Source organism: Orcinus orca, chromosome 18 (assembly GCF_937001465.1).
Source record: "Orcinus orca chromosome 18, mOrcOrc1.1, whole genome shotgun sequence".
Taxonomy (NCBI): Eukaryota; Metazoa; Chordata; class Mammalia; order Artiodactyla; family Delphinidae; genus Orcinus; species Orcinus orca.
This window is the reverse complement of record NC_064576.1, coordinates 58,353,120-58,373,107: the sequence shown is the minus strand read 5'-3', so window position 1 is coordinate 58,373,107 and position 19,988 is coordinate 58,353,120. Positions and strand designations below refer to the sequence as shown.

The window sequence follows — 19,988 nt, the reverse complement described above, 5'->3', positions numbered from 1 at the left end:
TTTTTCCCCTGGACAAATATGTAAAACTGAATCCTTTAATATATCTGAATACACACAGTTACCTTAATATTTCATTTATTTAATTCAATTTTGCATTCATAACATATTATCTCTCAGAACATGTCTTTTATACCTTTCCCAAACAAACACATAGTAGATACTAAAGTATTTCATTCACTAGAATTACTGAGCACGTACAATGTACAAGAAAGAGATAAATCAGTCGTGTCTATAAAGGATGGATACTATACCGCATGCCCTTCAGTAAAACTGGCTCCCTCGCCAAGTGTACCAAAGACAGTAATAACGGTCGACAGAGTAATGTAAACATACAGTACAGTTCACAGTATCACCATCTCAACAATAAAAATATAGAATCGTCCTTCACATGGTAAACATGATTGTGAAATGCCATGAAACGCTGAATATAAAAAAGAGCCACCAACTCTTGAAAACAGTAACTCAACAACAACAGAGCACCTCACCCTTATTTAGCAGGGGCTTCATCGGTATGAATTGAAGATGTTCAGTAAATAATACTTCAGATACACTTAAGGAATCACACTATGTGGGTGAGGGACTTAAATAGGTCACTATTACAATGAAATATAAGTCAGAAAGCTACCTCGCTGACTGACCTGCCAATAGATAAACACATAAATCAACAAAAACAGGTCTAGATTGCTTCAGAGGGGGAATTCCAGGAAAGTTTTAAGGGATAATTCTGATTAATATTTAAACCATTTCAAACCATAGGAAAGGAAGGGAACTTTCCAAATTCTTATTTAAACAGCAAGGTATAATACTGATACCATCAACCAACAAAGAAAGTACACAAAAGGGAAACTACATATGAATCTCCTTTCCAAATACTGATGTGAATCCTAAATTAAAAATGAGCAAACAGGGCTTCCCTGGTGGCGCAGTGGTTGAGAGTCCACCTGCCGATGCAGGGGACACGGGTTAGTGCCCCGGTCCGGGAAGATCCCACATACCGCGGAGCGGCTGGGCCCGTGAGCCATGGCCGCTGAGCCTGCGCGTCCGGAGCCTGTGCTCCGCAACGGGAGAGGCCACAACAGTGAGAGGCCCGCGTACCAAAAAAAAAAAAAAAATGAGCAAACAGAATTAAGCACTTACATAAAAAGATTAACATACTATGATTAAGTGGGACTTATTCTAGGAATATAAGGATTTTTAAAACTTATTTCAACAATTCATCATATAAAAAGAGTGAAATATGAAATAGTATATGATCATCTCTCCACTGTCATCCTTGTTTTCCCTTCCCCTTCTTCTATGATTCACACTGCAGTAAACTTCTTTTAAGGTCTCTGAGAATTTCAATAGGAAAATCACATGCAAAACTATCAGCTGTCCAGGGTCTGGCCAACAGTATCGCCCTAATCCTTTAATTGAGCTATTTTGTATTTTTCCAGGAATTCTTTTTTTGATAGTATTATATTATCCACTATAAATAAAGTTATAAGGTGTTAATGGTGGGCACCTGTCACGCCGGAACCTACAATGCTAGCCACATGAACAGACCTCCGTGTTCACTGAGTCAGTGAGAATTTACCTATGCAACGCACCCCTATCATCCTGGGTTTGTGTACCGGTTTCTAAATTAAAAGGGAAGAAATCACAAAACCTACATGTAGCTTAGATTCTTTCAATGCCTGTATATCAATAGAAACAGATGCCTAGATTAAATTAAAACAAAGCTGAAAAACAGAAAGGAACAAAAGTTTTCCTTTCCTGTTTGTTTAGCATCACTACCCAGATTATTGACATTTTCATCAACATTTACTAAGTGCATGATTTCTGCAGAAATGAAAAACACAGAGGGCTACTTTTAAAAAGTTTATCATTTGAAAGATGAAAGGCACAAACCCTGAATTGAACCATAAGGTAAAAGGTTCTAATTGTGCTTAAAAAAAAAGTACAAATAAAGAGCTAAAATCCAGATGGGTAAATGTTATCATCCCTTGAGCACTTCCATCAAGCCAGGCATTATGCCTGGAGCTTTGTATCTAGTACCTCATTTAAACCAATGCAAGGAGCAGTGTCACCGCCAACCTAAAGATGAGGAAACTGGCTCAGAAAGCTTATGTGACTTGTCCAAAGCCACAGAAATAAGTAATCATATTCACACCTAAGTATGTCTAACTGCAAGGCCTGACTGAGTTCCCCATGTGAGACCACTCTGCAAGATCATGATGTGTCCCACAGCTAGATTATTAGGAAGATACGGTGATTAAATCTTCACTGCATTTTTATTTACCCAAAATGCAATAAAAACAGAGTCAACATGTTCTGTGTAAAGACTCAGAGGATAAGAAAGTTATAAACATTAAGTTCAAAAGAGAAAGTAATGAAAACAATATGTCACCTGATGGGCTAAATTCTGGAAGTGGCTATAGGAAACTTGATAAGTAGAAACTCTGGCTTCAACTGCCAATTATCCTAATCTTACATAAGCACTCTGTTTCACTAAAGAGTTTAGAATGAGTTTTCAAATACGTGACTTACTTTTCCTGCTTGGGTCTGAATATCATTTAATTCTCATCTAACTTTCTTATTGGAAGAGAAAAAGAGGGTGCGAAAAAACGAGCAGGTTTGCTTTCCTATAATTGACTTAGGCTCACGCAGAAATCATCTTGGATCCTTGGGCGTCCACTAACCCGCAATGGGAAAGATGCCCAGAAAGGCTGGGGAAGTCAGTCTGGATTAAGACGTTTTGACTTTGATAATCCAGAGTGGATAATCCGATTATAAACAATGGAACAAATGACATAGCTTGTTCAAAAGTCTTCCTATCAGCTGAAAGCAAAGAACTAAAATGGGGTCTGGTCTCTCTTTTAAAACACACACACGTACACACACACACACACACACACACACAGGAGGAGGAAGAGATCCAGGACTTAGTTGTAATTAAAGACGTGAGCAGACGGTCAGTTCATGGTGCCCACACAGATGTGAGTGTCCCTAACTGGGACTTGGAAAGGGCAGATCCATGCCAGAGACAGAAAGAGCTCAAGTAGCAAGCAGAAGCCTGGCTGTCCCGGTCATGACGACAGACAGACCAAGATGGGAGCAATGAAGGTTCTCCAACCCAGGAAAGACAGAAAGAATAAGAGCTCAAAGATGACAGGCAAATGTTAAGGAGGCAATCTGTATCTTTATTTTGAAATACAACCCAAACCAGCTTGGGCAAACGGGTCAGGAGCTGTGAGAAGCCCAGTACTTTCCGAGTGATAGAAAGATAAGTAAGCTTTTAAACTAGAGATAAACAGTGATGAGGAATTTGTGTTTCTTTTTGTTGTTTATTTCTCTAATTTTGTCATAAATACATGGAGGTATAAATGAACCCACTTATGAGCTATTTCCCTAAATAAAGTATTCGCCTAGCATTTCTCAATCTCGTTGGTATACTGGAATCACTTTTAAAAATCCTGAAGTCTGGGGTCCATGGCCAGAAGTACTAGGGTATGACTTGGGCATCCCTGTATATCCAGTTGATTCCCACTATCCCAGGGGAAACACCGGTGATGCACCCTCTCAGCTTCCTACCTAAAGCAAGACCCACCAACAGGTGGCGCTCTCCTAGGAGCAGGCGATCAGACCCAGGAAGGGTCCGGTTTAGACAACAGGCTCGGGAAAGAAAGCCTGTGCCAATCCAGGGTTAACCACTGCTCAATGAGATTCTTACTCTAAATTCCAACTCAACTGTTTTTTGGATACAATCAGAGCAACAAAAATCCGATCTGCAACGGAGTTTTCATATCATCGGTTAGCTACGATCAGAGAAAATTTGGTTTTTTCCTCACTGAATCTTCACCATAACCTAGGGAGGCAGGTGCTGTTGTAACTCCCTGGTATGTGTGGACACCAAGGCCCAGAGAGGTTAGGTAACTTGCCTGAGGTGACAGAGCTAGTAAGTGGCAGAGGCAAGAACTGAACCAGTAGGTAGTTCTGAACCACTGCCGGGTCGGCCTTGTAGGACTGCGATTAGGGAAGGTCAGTTGTTCTTGTGCGTATCTCTAATTTAAAAAACAATAATAATAACAGATCCGTTTCTGGTGCCGGGTCAGGAGGCATTAAATGATCCCAAAGCTCTGGACTAAAAGTAGGTGATCTTTGACCAGGTCCTAATATTTTCTCCAGGAAGAAGAGCACGTGTCATGGTGCCCGGTTGCCTACCCCCAAGCTGGACTCCGTCCTTCCTTGCTGGAAACCTGCCCAGCGGTCTAGCCTGGCCCTGGGGAGCGGGGTCCACCGCAGCTCTGGGCAAACAGCCGGGCAGCAAACCGGAACTCCAGAACCACGTCCTCCTCGTGTCTGCTTCTTAATTGAAACGTTCACATGAGAGCAGAGCAGCCAGAAATAAAACAATAAGTTTCGACCCGGCCAAAACAAGCTTTGCAAAGCCCTAAAATAAAGTAGCCAAAGGAATAAAAATGAGCAGAGGAGGGTAGAAAAACAGTCAGTGGAATCTGGTATGCAGTCAGCACCCTCAGAGGCACCATGTTGTTTTTGTATAAAAAAGGAAAGTGATGCCTCAGGAGGGACTGGACGGGGCCTCCCACTCTCCACCGGCGACATGCTGAGCTATCAGCCGCCACAGCCGCCAGCAGAAGCCTAATGGACCAGCACAGCTGGCAACCTAATTTGCAACGTCTTGCTTTCTGGTCAGAAGAAAAGGCCTGATCACTGGCGGTCGAGTCACGCCCAGTTCCGAAAGGACCAAATGAGACATGCTTTGAGTTGAAGGATAAACATGTTATCATGGAAGTTTAATTTTAGCCTATTGGCACCTATCATGATGTCTCAATAACTGGGTGAAATATGTGTCCTTCACATATAAATCTAACCCCCTGACCCACAGACAAGCATATGGGACCCAATGTCTTCCTTGTACTGAAGGGACACTCTGTGCCAGGCCATCTGCACCCTCTTGCTCGGTCCCTCCTGGGTCCACTGTTCAGAGATAATGCTTGGGTGGAAGGATGGTCTGGGGCCGCTTGCCCTGTCTGGACAATCCATATCCCTTTTCTTCTAGGTAGGCAGGGGTCTCTCCAGAAGAATCTCAGCTATATCCTTCTACAGGGGAGCCCTCCACAATGTCCTGGGTGTCGGACTGCCCCTCCTCTTTCAGCACAGACACCCCGCCCAGCCCCGTGATTCAGCCCCCATGGGGCACTCCCGGGACAACTGCACATTTGGAAATGCTCTGGAGTAAGGGAGCCTGCTCCAGGCAGTGAAGCAGAGCCCGTGGGCTGACTCATCCTTGACTCTGGAGATAAAACCACCAGACACTTCCAGTGTTAAACAGGCAGAACTAGTAAGAGGATTCATAAAAGTTTCGAGTGAGTCAGCCAAGATTTCATGCTACATCTCTAAGAGATCAATAAAAAAAATCTTGTCAAACACTAGAGATTTGTTAAACAATTCCTCCGTATGAACCATGAAGTCTTCCCTGATGACCTACTTAAAATGTCAGCATGTCCATCTTAACCCCCCTCCGTCTGTTCTACATTTTCTTTTTTGTCTTAGCACTTGGATAACCTTCTAAAATAGCATACAGTTTACTCATGTATTTTGGTTGTTACTGGAATGAAAGTTCCATGAAGGCTGGGATCTTTACATTGTTCACCGGTAGACGGTAAGAGCTTAATAAATATTCACTGAGTAAATGTGGCAGGAAAGCAGATTCTTAGGTCAGGCAGCTGGAGTTCAAATCCTGATCCCACCACTTAGTGTGTAGACTCGGAAATAATTACTTAATTTCTCTATGCCGCAGTTTCTTTGCCTGTAATGTGAGGATAATAATAGTACTGGCTCCGCTGAATTATTGGAAGGATTAAATGAGATGATACATATAAAGTCCTTAGAGCAGCACCTGGCACAGAGGGAAGGACTCTAAGAATAGTCTCTGTCATTATGTTAGCTAATGCTGGGTTCCAAATGCAGTATTTCTAGCAAGAAAGAAGGCCTGGGCTGGGAAGGAGTTTAAAATCTAGCTGACAAGCACACGAAGCACACCATATGTACAAATGCCTCATGACAATAATAAATCAGAGATGAAAGAATAGAAAAAACAATTGTGTATTATGAGTGAAAAACCTATAAGTTGGTTTGAAGGCTCCCTTTCCCAAGCTGAAGGAGGAAATAAGATATAGAAATTGGTCTTGGGAAATGCCAAAAAGGATATAATGACAGCCTCTTGGCCTGGTGATTTTATTAGCAGCTGATACCTATTGAGCCCACAAAGTACTAAAGAGGTAATTACCTATAGGTGGCCTTTTCCTGAACAACTGCATTACTGAAATGTTGATAGCAAAAACTGATTTCTTTATTGTACTTCTTCTATCCAAAGTGTTGCCAAAAAAAATGAGGAAATCATATTTTAAAAGACCACCGCAGATGGAATTGGCGGGTGGCAGGAAATTCCTGTTCCAAAGTCTAATCATTTTACTTAAAGAATCTCTGAAAGGCTCACTCAGAAGCTTTTACTCTTAAACACAATTCTAACAAAAGCTATTATTGACTGTTTCAGTCCCACTGCATTTCAGAAGCAACAAATAGATTTTTTAAAGGGAGGTAGCCATAAGAAAGTGTGCTTCTAAAAAAAAAAAAAGTAACAAAGAGTGAAATATACATATTAAAATTTAAGTATTTTAAATGTAATGGTCAGAGCCCTTCTAAATATTATAGCACAATGTACTAGTAGGACCGAAATAATACTCACAATGCTGAATAACCTAGCAAGAGTTAACATATTTGGGAATTAAACTGTCTTTTTTTAAAATTTATTTATTTATTTTTGGCTGCGTTGGGTCTTTGTTGCTGCTCACGGGCTTTCTCTAGTTGCGGTGAGCTGGGGCTACTCTTTGTTGTGGTGTGCGGGCTTCTCATTGCTGTGGCTTCTCTTGTTGTGGAGCACGGGCTCTAGGCACACAGGCTCAGTAGTTGTGGTGCACGGGCTTAGTTGCTCTGCTGCATGTGGGATCTTCCCGGACCAGGGCTTGAACCTGTGTCCCCGGCATTGGCAGGCAGATTCTTAACCACTGCGCCACCAGGGAAGCCCTAAACTATCTTTCAAATGTTCTGTTCAAGAGAGCAGGGCAGTGTCTATTTTTAATGTTTTTGTGTAAAATTACTCAAAACAAAAACATTTTAGGTGGTTACAGTTTCTCTGAAATGACCCATTCCCTAGTGATTCTGTTTAGCTAATAAATCATTTCCCATTTGCTTAAACAGAACTTTTGCTCTGAGACATAATAAAAACAGCCCATCAACAGTAATAATCTTTAAAATGAGAAATACTAATTTGAAAGGAAAATACTAATTTTCTCATAGAGCATGGTTGCTTTAAGTAGCATTATTTGCAATAGTCAAAAGGTAGAAATAACCCAAATCTCCAACAAGGATGAATGGATAAGCAAAATGTGGTCTATACATACAATGGATTAGCATTCAGCTTTAAAAAGGGAGGAAAGTTTGCCATATGCTACCACATGTCCTTGAGGACATTATGCTAAGTGAAATACGCCAGTCACAAAAAGACAGATACTGTATGATTCCACTTACACGAGGTTCCTAAAGTCGTCAAACTCAGAGAGACAGAAAGTAGAATGATGGTTGCCAGAAGCTGGGGGAAGGCAGGATGTTAAGTTATTATTTAGTAGGTACAGAGTTTCAGTTTTGCAAGGTGAAAAGAGTTCTGTGGATGGACGATGGTGACAGTACACAACAACATGAATGTACTTAATGCCACCGAACTGGGCCCTTAAACATGGTTAAGATGGTAAATTTTATGCTACATGTTATTTTATCACAATTGAAAACAAAGAATGCTTTTTAAAATGGTCACAAAATACAAACATTATCCTGGAACTTACAATTTCCCAGAATAACAGAAATTACTTACCATGCCAGGCTGGAAGCCTGAGTGAAGGGGACAACTTTGGGGAATTACACAGGGACAGATGGCGCATCTACACCATCAACGTTATTAGGCAACTCTATGACCAAGTACCACTAAATCAGCACTTACCTTACCTAACAGTGTTCTCTACCTCCACCCACTGATCCACATACACGTATACACTCATCACACTGCCAACCATTGTTATGTGCTTGATACAACTGCACCTCATAAATGCTGGGAAGAAGAGTGAATAGCAGTGCCTGGAACTCAACAAATGACAGTTGAGAAAAGAAATAAATCAGGGCATGGCTTCGGCTTTAACAATCTCACAGAGCAGAAAGGAAGAGAGACACAGAGCCCCATGGTAAAATTCTAGAGAGACATGTGAGAAGAAGCACAGCCACAGATAACCGCAGGAACGGGGGTCCCCGAGGGTGCAGAGGAGCCCAAAGGAGACACAGCATGGGGCTCTGCTGAGACCCTAGGCGGGGAAAAGAGAGTGTGCGGGCCAGCCCCCTGGCAGGTCAGACTAAGGGCAACTGCTCAGGTGCTGTGAGCGGGGCAGGAACCCTTGGGTTCTCTGGGGTGCAGGAGGGAGAACAGAGTCTCTGGAGCTTTCCCTGTGAGGTTCTAGAGCTCAAAGAGCACTTCAGTAAAGCACATGATAAAGTATTTAAAATGAAACAAATACCTTGCTGCTGGACTAAAGTTGAGCAGCTGGTGACAATCACTCACCAGCCAGTTCATGGATCGTCTCCGTCACATTGTAACTAGAGGAAAACTAGTTACTAGTGATTAAGGGATCTGGCAAGGGCTGCACGATGAGTAAATGGGGAATGCAAAGAAAGTGAGTCCCAAGGGCTCTAAGGGCTCAAACTCACATGACTGTATTGGAGGTAAAGGAAGAGAGTGGACTTTCTGTGAACAGAGCAGAAGACAGAGTGGCCAACCTTGAACTCCATGGCCTCAGTCTGCCTGGAGTTTACTACCATTCCAGGTTTACTACCCAGAATGAAACAAGGCACAGTTGTGAGTTGATTACATAAATATTAACCTCAACCAGGGGCTTCCCTGGTGGCGCAGTGGTTAAGAATCTGCCTGCCAATGCAGGGAACATGGGTTCAAGTGCTGGTCCGGGAAGATCCCACATGCCGCGGAGCCACTAAGCCCATGCACCACAACTACTGAAGCTTGCGCACCTAGAGCCCGGTGCTCCGCAACAAGAGAAGCCACTGCAACGAGAAGCCCTCACACTGCAACGAAGAGTAGCCCCCGCTCGCCGCAACTAGAGAAAGCCCATGCGTAGCAACGAAGACCCAAAACAGCCAAAAATAAATAAATAGATAAATAAATTTATTAAAAAAAAAACCTCTCAACCATAAAACAAATGTTATTTGCTGAAAGAAAGCCCTTTATAATAAAAAGACCTTACCATAATTTTTTTCCAGGATTTTTACCTTTGTTAGCTTTTGAAATCAAATATACTGTGAAAGAGTCTACGGAACGTCAGAAAACCATAAGCATCAATTAATTAGATTCTTTTATTATATATTTTAAAAATAGCAAATAAAAACATTAGGAAAGTTAATATTACCCCCCCAAGGTAAAGAGGATGGAATGCTTTTATATTTTTTATTATTGATTTGGTCTCTCATTAAAAGGAGGTTTCTAGAGGCAAATCAAGTATTTTGGCTTTTGCAATGTTGTAAATAATCTCAGGCATGAGACCGTGTAAGATCTTTAACTATCAAAGATAAAATTATTGACCCTCCGAGAGACTTTCTAACTGGCATGGAAACACATTAGTACATTCTTAGAGAGTTCTAAGATAAAGAAATGAATCTTTCCTTTTATTAACTCTGAACTAAATCACAGTTCTACTAACCAGATAATCCATGATTCAAGTTCCCCAAATACTTGTGTTAAACATCAAGGAGAGTGAGGGTAACAGCCATCACTTTGAAATAGAAATCATACAGAATTCAAATTTTATATCATATGGTGTCCATTATATCAGTGGTTCATTAATCTCAAATGAGACAAAATTTTAAAAGCTACCCACAAGTTCTGAGCCAGTTTCAACATATTGCTGATAATGTCAAAGGAGAAATCATTATCACAAACTTAATTAAAAAAGAAAAACCCTTAAAGACATTGCTAGTGATATTTTTAAGCAGATATGATTCAAGAAATCTAAAGTTACTGTAATATTTAAATGTAATATTCCATAAGAAAGCCAGTCTTATACATCAGTCTATTTGAAAATCCACAGTAATCTTCTAATACATAATAAAAATATTATTTTTACCACTAATGACATTTTATGTGTATAAAAATGCTCAGAGCAGCCTTAAATTATTGTTTCATTTGTCTGTCCTTCTTTGAAAATAGACACATTATTTGGGGGAATTTTAAATTCAACTTTGTTATCTTTTGGATAAAACTGAAACTTGAAATTTCAAATGAAGCCTATAGTTTTAAGAGAGGGAAAAGGACAATTCATTATGCTTTTCTGTTTGGGAAAGCTTCTTCGCAACAGAGTCACTCAACAAATACTTTTTGTGCACCCACTGGGTACCAGGAATAGTTCTGAGCAGTGGGCAAAAAGCAGTGATCACTGGCAAAACCCCCGCCCTCCAGAGCTTACATTCTAGTGGGGTATGACCTAAACAAAACTAATAGAGAAAAATAAAGTAGAATAAAGAAATAGGAAGTCTGGAGCAGGGGACTGCAAATTTGAACAGGATGACCAGGGAGAATTCACCAATAAAGTGAAAATGAGTGAAGAGTTGAAGGAAGGAAGAGAAGAAGTCATGGGTATATCTGGGGAGATAAGCCTCTCCCCAGGATGAACAGCAAATGGAAGAGCCCTAAGGTGGGAGGAGGGGCCACACGGCAGGGACACCAGGGAACCTTGTGGGGCTCCAGCAGAGGGAACCAGTGTGATGATCTTAAGAAGGTGGAGGTGGCAGCCTTCCATAGGGACGTGGACAATTCCTCTCCAGCAACGGAGGTAAGGCAGCGAGCAGATCTGGGCACAGATGCAGATAACTGAGTGGATAGGGTGGTGGGCACACAGCGAAGTCCCCTTCTGATTGCCTGCAAGCCCAAATAGCTGAGAGGGAGGGAGGGAGGAGAAGATGTTAACAGTTTTAGGAGAGGCAAAGTCTGAAGTCGTCAATAAGAGAGCAGGAAAGTGACAGCACTGGAGAAACACAGAGTGAGTGCCGGTGGTCGTGAACTGAAAGTGAGATGGCTGGGACAGCCACAGTGCATACAAATGCCCAAGAGAAGGTGCATATTTCACTGTGTTCATTTGGTCATGTCCAACCTCAGTACCTTTGCCTATCAGAAAGCTCAACATAGAGATGAAAAAAAAAGTATTGGCTTATAGTTTGCAGCTCTGGTCCTAGAGTACGTATCTAATTGGAGAGAGCCAAGCAAAGCCACCACAGGTGAGCCTACTCAGCGGTAAGTCACAGATGCTGGCCAGGTGGGGTGGGGGTGGGGGACTCCCAAGGCTGTGTGGCATCTTCCCTATCCCTTCCCACCACAAGTAAAACCATCTACACTCACTCAGTCATTTTCTGGATGTCTCTACAAGCTGGGCACAACATTCCAGATGTTGTATAGAGCAACATGAATTGAACACTCAATTCATAACCACAAGTAACTCAGGGTCTAACAGGAGAGGAAGAGAAATCAAAGAAAATGTACAATGAATTAGATCTATTTTTATCAGCATGGTTAAATATCAATTCTGTCTGAAAGGTTGAGAAAGGCTTCAAGGAGGCATTGACCTGTAAGCTGAGTCTCTGGACAAGTGTCTGGGAGACCGCCAGAGGCAGGGCGGGTAATTCACTCCAGACCAACAGGCGCAGCCCACTTGAAGAATGGAGGGACGGGGTAGCTCGCTGAGGAACTGTCACTGGCATTATGGCTGGGGCACGTGGGGTTGATGTTCAGCAGGGATGCATGGTTAAAAAGAGTGACGACAAAAATCCAGGTGAGAAATGAGAAGGGCCGGAAGTAAGGCAAAGACGTTCGATAGGGAAGAATGGTCATCAGCACCGTCGTCATCCTCACCATCACCACCACCATCAACAGGAGGGAATGGATAAGGGAGACATTTATGAGGCAGAATTGGCAGTGCTTAGTGCTCTGTTAAATATAGAAAGTGAAGAGAAAGAAAGAGCTGAGGGCATCTTGGGGTTTCTGGCTTGGGTAAATGCCCGGAAGCATGCCACTTGCTCAAAAAAAGAACTAGGTTTGTGGGTAATGGTGGGAGAGGAGAGTCCTGCTGAGTTTAGTCTTTGATACATTGATCTAATGTATCTATGGGGCAACAGCGTGGTCTGTTGACCATTGGATTTTGGGTCTGGAGCCCATAAGAAAGGTCTTGGCTAAAATGTAGGTTTGGAAGACATCGGCATATAAGTAAGGAGTGGTCATATATGACATTACCCTGGAAAAAAGTGAAAACTGACAAAAGAAAATGAGCTAGCAAAGGATCTCCAGCAGCTGCTACCATAAAGCCAATGTCCTTCTCTTTCCAATCACAACTTCTTGAAACCCAAAGGCTTGGTTCCATGGCCTGAGAGCCATGATGAATTCTGGAATTCAGACTTTTTGAACCAAAATCCAGCGTTATTTCCACTATAGCATTCTGTCCCGTGTGTTACTGTACAGTTCAATGATAATGATAGTTTTATACTGACACCCTGACCAAGTGTGTGTAATATGATGACAGCATTTAACTGCTACATTATCACTCACCTTTTAGGAACCAATCATGATCCATGCTTTAGAAATGAGTGTCCTTTCAGTTATACTTAGGGTCACGATCAATTCCTAAAACAACAAAAATACTGTAGGCTAAACTACCAAGGCAATTGAGAAATTTGACTCCTTCCAGAAACACTTACTTGGGCAATTTTTTTTCTTAGCGCAAGAATATGAAACAAAGTGTGGACTGTCTACAAAGTGCCTGATTTCCAATTTTTAAAGTTCACACTTAGCTAGGGCAGCACTGATAAGAAAGGCATTTTTGTGATGGTGACTGAATATAGTATATTCCATTGTAGGAACATGAATTTTAAGTCTAGAAATAGTTTCAGATGATTTCTGTATCCTTTTTACAGATCTAGCTGGAAGCTTCTTGCTGAACCAAAAAGTAATAAGATTGTTGATAATGAAACAGAAACTGCTTCACATTATCACTTATTAGAAACTATAATAGAAATGCAGTTTATCTAAATTATTTAAGAAAATATATTTAACTGGTATATTATTTTCAAATATATGGTTTCTGGAAGATTTAAATGTAAACAAAATGCTCATTTTTTTGAGACTTCTTTTTCCTCTCATTTTGGTCAGTTTCCTCATCTACAATTCATGCATGACAAATAACTGTTGCTTACATTTTTGTAAAGCAAGAGCTTTTTATCCAAGGTTCTGAAAAGAGCTAGTGTGCATGGAATATATTCAGAAGTCTACCCACTTTCAGCCTCTTGAATTATGCTTTAAACTTGAAATCAACATAGGTTTTTATCTTTTCATTATTAATTGCTTCACAAACAATTTGAAATCCAAATCTTAGAAAATCTTTTTTTCCTCCTGAAGTTCAAACCGCACATTAGTCCCATGCTAAAGTGGACACAAAAATGATGGATGCAAAATTATTCAGTGTCTGTCATGAGAAGTCTCTGGTCTTCACACTGAGTCAGTGGGCAGTAACTGCCCCACCTAAGCGTTCATATGTATATATGCACCACACATACAGCACTAGCTCATCGACGGTTCCTACCAGCAAATGTGGGCCCTGCCAGTGCTATAAGTCACCATGGCCACTAATCATTATTGAGTACTTACTGTCTCCCAGGCACATCGAGTGTTTTCTCTGAGCTTATCAGCTCATAAAAACTTAATGGGGATGTTATGCCCACTGGATAACAGTTTCTCAAGATGAAGAAACTGAGACAAAGAGGGGTAAAATAATTTGATCCATAATAAATGTACTTAATGCCACTGAATTGTACACCTCACAGTGGTTAAAATGGTAAACTTTGTTACATAATGTTTCACCCCCAAAATCATTTAAAATATCATTTAAAAAAGAATAAACAGCCAGAGACAAACCTGACTCCTTTTACCAAAATAAATTCCAGGTAGATTAACAATTTAACAGTAAAAAGAAACAAAAGTACAAGAAAAAAAAGTTGCAAAGCTGAGATTCAAACCCAAATAATCTAGCTTCAGAGTCCAGGCTACATGCTAATGGTCTTCCACAAATTGCTATTTTATGGGAAAAACTACCCAAAGTGCTATTTTATAGACCACCCTCATCATCATCAAATTAAGTTTCATAATAACTCAATAGCACCGCATGGCTTGCTGGAAAAATATGGAATGCACTGGGCAGGTCTATCTTCTGAACATGAGGGGCAAACCCCAACACAAGGTTGGAAGCCACCTAGAAAGCCTCAACATTGTAACAAGTTGTTCATTCCAAGGGAGACTGCCAAATGCACTCGAGAATCCACTTTTGGAAGCTGTAGTTTAGGGGGAAATGTTTGCTATGGAAAGGATGCAGAAAATAATCACATGCGTGTTCTAAGAGACCACATGCATACAGTGGAGAACAAACAAAATTACAGTTTTCCAAAATACCTCGGAGTTGAAAGCTTGCAAAAAGCCTCAAAACTTTACTGCAGATCTAAAATAGGAAGGAGAGGATAGATCCCAAGCTGAGGTCTCCTGGTGGCCTTCAGACAGAAAGAGTCCCAGACCTAGGGAGCAGAACTGGAAGGGAGCTAGAGAAAACCAGAGAAAAGCAGAGCTCCCCAAAGCCTGCAGTTTCATAAATGTCTTCTGTAAAAGACTGCCCACCTCATTTATTTTACCATCTATCACATATTAAGTTAATTAGAACTTTCTCGTCATTGTTCTAAATATCAGTTTAAATGCACTTGAAAAAGGAAGAAAAGTCAAAACGCCCCTCTCCCCATGCATTCAAAGCTTCGATGCTGAGTATAATTTCCATTTGACAAACAATGCGGTCCTTTCCCAGTCCCAATTTCTTAACGCACACGAAAGCCTGGCAGAGAACAACTGATCGAGAAACAGAAGGGACTGCTGGGTGGAGCTCTCATCAAATTGTGGGACTGCTGAGATGCAGTTAAGTGAACCTTGGATTCTTGGACAACGGCTCATCTTATGATGACTGGCATACAAGATAACACAAAATACATTTCCATAGGATTAGTCAAAATAAAAACAAGTGAGATGTGAAAAGTAAAAGACAGACATGGGCTACAGACCCAGAGAAGACAGTTTTCACTGGTACTGTCTTATTAATTGGGGAAAGATGTCTTTTCTTCCTACAAAGGATCCTATCCGGGTCTCACCAGTTTGCTGTTCTGCTCACTGATTTTGCCCAGCTTTGAAACCCTCGAAAAGCTCTGCACCGTGGTCCTTGGCCTTTCTTCGTTTCCTTAGCTTACCAGGAACGCGGCATTAAAGTTCTTAGGAAAGGCCTCTGCGCTATCTTTACTTTCTGGTATTGACAGATATTCAGCCCAGGCCCCTGTCACATTCACAGTGAATAAGACATTCAAAATACTTTGTAAAAATTACTCTATGGGGGGCTTCCCTGGTGGCGCAGTGGTTGAGAGTCCGCCTGCCGATGCAGGGGACACGGGTTCGTGCCCCGGCCCGGGAAGATCCCACATGTCGCAGAGCGGCTGGGCCCATGAGCCATGGCCACTGAGCCTGAGCGTCCGGAGCCTGTGCTCTGCAAGGGGTGAGGCCACAGCAGTGAGAGGCCCGCGTACGGCAGGAAAAAAAAAAAAAAAATTACTCTATGGGTAATCCAATGGGTATGTTCAGTGATGTTTAGTGGCATCGGCATCGCTAGATATTGTCTGTCGCTACCTGGCATTTTCTGTCATGTGAATTAGACGGGCAAGAGGGGACTGGCTGAGCACAAAGTGGGAGTCGCACTCGTTCATACACGTTTGCCCCACATCACTGCTTTGTACGTGCAAGTGACAGCAGCTGGACACAAAGTGTAAGATGAAGCAGACACTCCGTGTAGCACCAGAGCCTACTGTGCCCGATGCCCCCCGTGGCCTGCGCCTGCTGGACCTCGCGTCTTAGGCGGCCCTCTGCCATTCACTATGTGGGAATCTCCCAGAGCTCTGGGCTTTTCTCTTGCTCCCAATACCCACCAGTCTCACCTCCTTCCCTACGTCCCCTTCCATCAAGCAGCCTCACATCTTTTCATAAGTTAAAGTCATATTTACCAAAGGGTGTCTGTATACAGTAGGAATTTAATATGTCTTCCGAATTGTGCTTTTTATTCAGGTTTTTACTGTTGCCGTCAGTGCTCTAGTTGCAAATTAGCATAGATTTAGAGTGGTCAGCCGGATTCTCTATTTTCTGCAAGCCGTATTCTTTTGAATGCGTGATTTTGTGGAACTTGAGGTTTTCAGGAATGTGTGTATAAAGCTTTCACTGAGATACCTGTCATGGTAATTCGGTCCACAGAAACTGAGAGAAAGAGAAAATAATGCAGGCGCTTCAAAGATATCACATGGGGCTTCCCTGGTGGCGCAGTGGTTGAGGGTCCGCCTGCTGATGCAGGGGACACGGGTTCGTGCCCCGGTCCGGGAAGATCCCACGTGCCACGGAGCGGCTGGGCCCATGAGCCATGTCCGCTGAGCCTGCGCGTCCGGAGCCTGTGCTCCGCAACGGGAGAGGCCACAACAGTGAGAGGCCCACATACCGCAAAAAAAAAAAAAGGATATCACATGGGTCCCAAAACTACAGATGAAAAGGATAACCTGGAAAGAAAAAAATTATATTTAGCTCTTTAAAATAAGCTATTGTTGTTAAGTGACCAACAACCATGGGTCATGTCTAGCCAGGAATGGTATTGGCAGCTCCCGTGGAAAAGGAGCCTGGACGCTGCATCCTTCTTGATCTTTGCCATTTGTGTGTGTGTGTGTGTGTGTGTGTGTGTGCATACACGCGCCCTAGTGGAAGGTGGACGAGGTTGAGAAGGAGGGAGAAGGGGAGAGAAAGACCGCGGGAAAACAGTAGAACAACAGGCAGTGACCTAGCAATACAATAAAACACTGGACAAAGTCCCCAACTCCGCCTCTCACGTGTTACAGGGACTTGCATGGTTCATTTAATCCTCTGGGCCTCAGTTTCCCCATCTGTCAAATAAAAATCCTGTCTTATCTAAAACTCTATGATACTAAACAAAAGGAAAGAGTTAGAACAGAGCCATGCCTTCTCACTACCTTCGTTTCCAGGGAGATGGACCTGTCATCACATTTACATTTACAAACACCAGAATACACAGAAGCACGCAGATGCTGAAGACGAAAACGTTACTATCGAATTTCAAATATACTTTCAGACACGGGTCAGCTGCATTGAACTGAATCTTTCCAATTGGCCAAGAGAAACTACTATTATTTCTACCTTTCCCCTTTTTCCAAGCAGTATGCTTACAAGTAAATGACAGAAACAAAACCCAAACCTAAGCCCATCTCACTCCAAATCTAGAGTTTATTCCATTTCACCATCTGTCTATATAAAAGATGCATGGGTTATATGAAAACTCCCAACCGTTCCTCAAACATTAATTTGAGATAAAAACATGAAAAAATTAAAGGAAACACTACCTGGTGTTTATTTAATTTACAATAAAACAGGAAGTCAGGATTTTAAAATCACTTTCACTTTTGTTTTTGTTCTGGGGAGTTCTCTTTCTTTTGCTTCTTCTGCGTAAACCCACTGCTAGGGGCAAATAATGAAAGAAAGCAAAGCAAAGCAAGAATGGCTATTTATTTGCTATATTAACATATGTCCTCTTTCCACCTATCTCAGCACATGAAAAGGGCTAAAACTGATCTAACGAAAATTGAGTCTAACATCACATGGTTTACACATAATATCTCATTATCCAGGTTGCCAGGCTTAAAATGTAATTACATAGAAACTAACCAACAAACAAAGGAAGTCATTCTACTTCGCAACTCCTTGAATGACCCAAGGAGCCACTGTTTTAGGGTGATCTGTTCCACAGAGGAGGAAAGCTGGAACACAGAGATCCGCAAAGGATGTGAGGGGCGTTTGGAAGCAGGCGGTCCTAATGGGGACTGAGGAGACAGGGAAGAGGAGACACTTAAGCTTAAACCCCACAAGCCAATAGGGCATCACTGAGTATGTGGGCGGGGAGAGGGCTGGGCATCCAAACAGGCAAAGCAGGCAGGTATGGTCAGAACAGGGGCAATGCCGAATATGAGGCTGAACAGATTGTTAAGGCTCTCTGTGCACGTGACCCAGAGGCTGCCTGAGCTACTGAAGGTTTTTTGTTTTCGTTTTTTTTAAATTTTTGGCTGCCTTGGGTCTTCGTTGCTGCACACAGGTTTTCTCTAGTTGCGGCGAGCGGGGGCTACTCTTCGTTGCGGTGTGCAGGCTTCTCATTGCGGTGGCTTCTCTTGTTGCGGAGCACGGGTTCTAGGTGCACGGGCTTCACTAGTTGTGGCACGCAGGCTCAGTAGTTGTGGCACACGGGCTTAGTTGCTCTGTGGCATGTGGGATCTTCCAGGATTGGGGATCAAACCCGTGTCCCCTGCATTGTCAGGAGGATGCTCAACCACTGCGCCACCAAGGAAGTCTGCTACTGAAGGTTTTTAAGAAAGTAACAGAATGAGTTTCAGTGGGAGGAGGATCACTGATCATAATGAATCTGCCTAATACAACATTCCACTCCACAAGTAAATGCTGTTGTCACAAGGGTTAAAGTGTATCTTGAAAAAGTAATTCACACATTTGGAGTGGCTGAATTAAGTTCACAATATTGAGATTTTTCCCATCAATAATATCACTAGGTCATGCCAAAGGTGTTAGTAGTGTTTTACTTTTTTTTCTTCATCTTGGCTAAAACAGATTGTGTCCCCAAGATAAGCAGCTGAATTCTAACTTTGCAAGGAATTCCCCCGATCCGCCCAGTCCTGCACCTGTTCTGGGACTTCTCAAAACAGAATCCCTCAGGCTCCACTGATTCCCTGCAAGACTTCTCAACTCTGTGGATCTCCTGATATTCAAACCATTTTAAGAGGCATTTGTGTCCTCCTACAAAGGAAAAATGAAAAATTTCATTTCCAATGAAAATGGAGTTTTAGGGACTTCCCTGGTGGTGCAGTGGAACAACTACTCAGCCACAACTACTACTACGTGAGCCACAACTACTGAGCCCATGTGCCACAACTACTGAAGCCCACGTGCCTAGAGCCCGTGCTCCGCAACATGAGAAGCCACCGCAATGAGAAGTCCGTGCACCGCAACGAAGAGTAGCCCCCGCTCGCCACAACTAGAGAAAACCATGTGCAGCAAGGAAGACCCAACGCAGGCAAAAATAAATTAATTAATTTTTAAAAAACCTCTATACAATTCCTTAATGACAAGAAACAATGTCAAGCATATTTTTAAAAAAAAAGAGAAAGAAAGAACAAAAGAAAATGGAGTTTTATCAGCTGCAACAGCCCGTGACTTCGTGAGCAGGTATGGGTTAGTGATAGGGAGAGACTGACAGACTGACTGCCAAAGGGAGGTCATTCTGAAACTCAGTTTAGTGGGTTCTGGCGGCGTCTCAAAGTGCTTTCCTTAATGAGGTATACAGCACACCCGCTCTCAAGCTCCACACCGGCCAGATCGAACACCAGAGAACAAAACCCAATGAAAGAAGCGATCACAGTGGAGTGTTCTATTTTATCCACATAAACTCAGTCTGCAGAAAATGTACTGCACGTTAAAAACAGAGTCGTGGTTGCATAAATTACTCTTTAAGTCAAGGAAAGGGGGGTGGGGCAGCAGAAGGGAAAAGAATGATCAAATTGGCACAATCACTAGTGGAAGATGATTAATTAAACATATCCCTGGAGGAAAAGGCTGACTTTGAACAACAAAAAAAGTCACCCTCCAAGGATAAAGCAGATTTTTATAAAGGAAGCTAGAGATTGGACACTTTCTCTTCCCG

The 19,988-nt window shown here is 42.3% G+C and overlaps 1 protein-coding gene across 10 annotated transcripts in view; it reads right to left on the bottom strand.

The window, feature by feature from the left end:
• LRCH1 (leucine rich repeats and calponin homology domain containing 1) overlaps positions 1-19,988 on the bottom strand; it is a 189,071-nt gene that overhangs the window by 99,097 nt on the left and 69,986 nt on the right. The window lies entirely within an intron of this gene.